Below are 3765 nucleotides of genomic sequence, written 5' to 3'. Positions count from 1 at the left end.
AATAAATAAATAAATAAATAAATAAATGTTTTAAAAAAAGAAAGTAAGGATAGCTAGTCTACTTGCAGGCAAAGTACATTTAAAACTGAGACTGATTAGAAGAGACAAAAAGGATCTTCATATACTTGTTAAGGAGACAGTTGAAGTAACAAATATTGGCACACTTAAGTATATAAAACAAACTCTAGGATACGAAAAATCAGATAAGCACTAACACAATTTTAATTGATAAAACCAAAAGTCCACTGTGACAAATACTTCATGTAGACAAAAAAAATCAATAAAGAAATATCAGAGTTAATTCAAATTATTGAAGAAATGGACTTGCTACATATCTGAGGAGTATTGCATCCAACAATAGAACATATATTCTTCATAGACAACACAAGACAGTCAAAAAGGAACCACATTCTAGGTCACAAAATAGGCTAAAGTGCTTGCAAAGGAATTAAAATTATCCCATACATATTCCCAGATCATAAAGCAATGAAATGGAAAACAATGTAAAAAAACAAAACAAAAAAAAAAAAAAAAAAACCACAAACTACATAAACATATGTGATGGAGACTACTAAAAATTTGCTCTGAGAAAAATTTAATGAAATAAATCTGAGATAAATCTAATTTTATCATATGGCTCTTCATGTGTGGTTGTGAGTCTGCCCAAGGCGTAGGCCACATGTCTGCAGCTGGCAATGGAATCATAGTAAATGCATTTCTGGAAGATTGGCCCCAGCTGAGGCCTGTAATGACAGGTGAAGTATGACACCACAAAAGACAAGAGAAGGCCACAGATAAGGACACCTGGATCCAACCACAATTAACTAGATAAAGACTATAGCTGAGGCATCTCATTCCTGGCTGGAGACTTCCTAGAGATAATACAGTTCCCCTGAATTAACATAATGTCCTTGAGAGGGCTTCAAGTTTCTTGAATGCTCCTGCTCAGATTCCTGCCTTTCTCCAGTATTTCTCTCCTTTGTTTTCATAACTAAATATGGGCCACCCACAGAATATTTTTGTCTTAGTCCCAAGAGAATCTTGACTTCTGTTAGAGGATTTTCATCCTCCTGAAACCCTAAAATCCTACCACTTGATTATTCTCTGTATACTAATTTGGGAGACTGCAGGCCTTATCAGTCTAAAATAACTACAGGTAATATTAACCTGTTATATGTTGAAAATAATAACACACCAATGAATAACTAATGGGTCACAGATGAAAAGTAGAAATTAGTAAGGTCCTACAATTGAACCATAAAGCCAATATGACAAGTCAAAAATTTATGGGACACAGTGAAAGAAGTCCTATAAGAAATATTTATAGCAGTCAATTCTTACATCAGGAAAACCGAGCAAGCTCAATGCAGAAACCAAACATTGAACCTCAAATTATAAAAAAAAATCAATAACAAGTTAAATTCAAAAGTTATATAAAAAAGAAAATTTGAAAGATCAGGGCAAAAATTTATGCTGCTGACACCAAGAAACCAATACAAAGAATCAACAAATAAAAGAGTTGATTTTCAAAAGGTTAAATAAACTATGAACACTCTTAGCCAACCTCAACAAAAAAAGGTAAAGAGCCAAATCCATACAACTAGGAAGGACAAGGACAGAAAAATAACTGATCCTACAGAAATCTAAAAGATCAATACCCACCTCCAGAATCAATTTAAGACCCAGTCCTAGCCCAGGTCCAGTGAGTGTGTGGGAAAGCTTCCTGTTACCCTGCACCAGTGGGACCAGTCCCAGCCAAGGCGCAGCATGGGCCAGACCCTCTCCAACCTCCTTGGGACACCCCTCACCACTCTGCGTCACCACCCCGACCCCGCCTGCTGAGTAGGAATTTCTGCCCTGTTCCGGGAACCCCCAGACCCAGTCCTAGCCCAGGTCCGGTGAGTGTGTGGGAGAGCTTCCTGCTACCCTGTGCCTGCGGGACCAGTCCCAGCCTAGGTGCATTGTGGGCCAGACTCTCTCCCACCCACTTGGGCCACCCCCCAACACTCCGCAGCATCTCCCCCACCCCGTGATCCGAGTAGGAATTTCTGTCATGTTCTGGGAACACCCAGGCCCAGTCCTAGCCCAAACCCACTGAGTGTGAGGGAGAGCTTCCTCTCCCCCCTACTCCAACTTGTCCCTCCAGAAACAGCTCATGCCTGGCATACAAGCCTGGGGTGTAACCCTGCAGCTGCAATCCCTGCAGAGAGTATAGAGGATAGATACAACCAGCTAGTCCAGGAGCAGAACATCTTGCCACAGGAGCACAACAGGTTCACCCTCAGGGCAGCAGCGGGAAGCAGCTGAGCACAACAGCCAGATCAAATCCAAGCACAGTTGGATAAGTCCAAACTTTGTAGAGCTGCACCTGAATTTCAGTACATGCAAAGGTTATAACTACAGCAAAGATCTACAACAAAGGTCAGAAGACAGTGCTACACAAAACGATGAGAAGGAACAAAATGCAACCTCAGAACCCAAGCCCATCCATAACAAGTGCAGAGGTCACTAAAACATAACAAATACGAAATCACACAGTTGAAAGTAAGGAATCAAAGGCTTCTGAAATAAAGAAAGAGTTGCAGAAAGGTATAGAGGACCTCAGATTGGAAATAAAAAAGAAATTCCTGAATTAATAACATCTGCACTAAAGAATCAAATGCAGAAACATAGGGAGGAAAACCTGTGCCTACCCAGAACAAGTGCAAAGAACACTAGCTCAAATCAAATGCATGAATTAATAGTGTCAATAGTAAATAAGCAAAAGCAGAAAGATATAGAGGAAATCAGAGCAAAATTCTTTTCTAAAATAAAAAAGAACTCTCAGAACTCATAGCATCTGAAGTAAAAAAGCAACTACAGAAACATAGGAAAGAAACTCAATCTGAAAAAACACTGCAGTAAAAGAATTTATAACTGCTTCTAAAGAAGATATTGATAAAAAAATAGAGGAGATTAGAAAAATGACAGATTCCTTGAATGAGCAATACAGGAAAGAAATAAATCACATGAAGCAGAGACAAAGAGACATAGAGGAATTTAAAATCTCAACCACAAACTTGCAAAACCATTTGAGTGAAAGTGAAAACAGAGTTTCAGATCTTGCCGCTGGGGCAGCTAGCAAAAAGGTTACAAAAGATCTCTTACAAACAACTAGGATGCAGGAAAGAATAATTCATCACCTGCAATGAGGCAAAGAAGAACAATGTGAGACTAATAGGCATCAATGAGAAAGAAGGAGTCAAAACAAATGACATTAAAAAATATGGGCAGAAGTAATAGCAGAAAACTTCCCAAATATGAGGAAACAATAGTCAAGATGCCAGAAATTCATCACAAGAACAATATACTGAAAGCTGCTAGAAAAAAGAAGCAGATCACATTCAAAGGAAAACCCATCAGAATTAAGGCCAAATTCTCTTCGCAGAACTTGAAGGCAAGAAGAGCATGAGCAGAGTACTTCAAGTCCTCTTTGAAAACAAATTCCAGCCCAGACTACTATACCCTGAAAAACTCTCTATCAAGTTTGGTACAGAAGTGAAATACTTTCATGAGAAAGAACAGCTAAAGAATTTCGCGATGACAAAGCCAACCTTACACAGGCTACTGAAAGATGCTCTAGAGAGGGACCAAAATGATCAGAACTCCACGAATGAGATCAGAAGCAACCAACTAAATAGGGTAAGCAATTAAACAGGAGAAAAAGGAGTACACGATACCAGGTAAATAACATGGCAACCGTAAGTCAATACATCTCAATTCTAA

The sequence above is a fragment of the Octodon degus genome, unplaced genomic scaffold (genome assembly GCF_000260255.1).
Source record: "Octodon degus isolate 3935 unplaced genomic scaffold, OctDeg1.0 scaffold00111, whole genome shotgun sequence".
Classification (NCBI taxonomy): Eukaryota; Metazoa; Chordata; class Mammalia; order Rodentia; family Octodontidae; genus Octodon; species Octodon degus.
The sequence above is the reverse complement of the archived record's forward strand: the minus strand, read 5'-3'. Positions refer to the sequence as shown.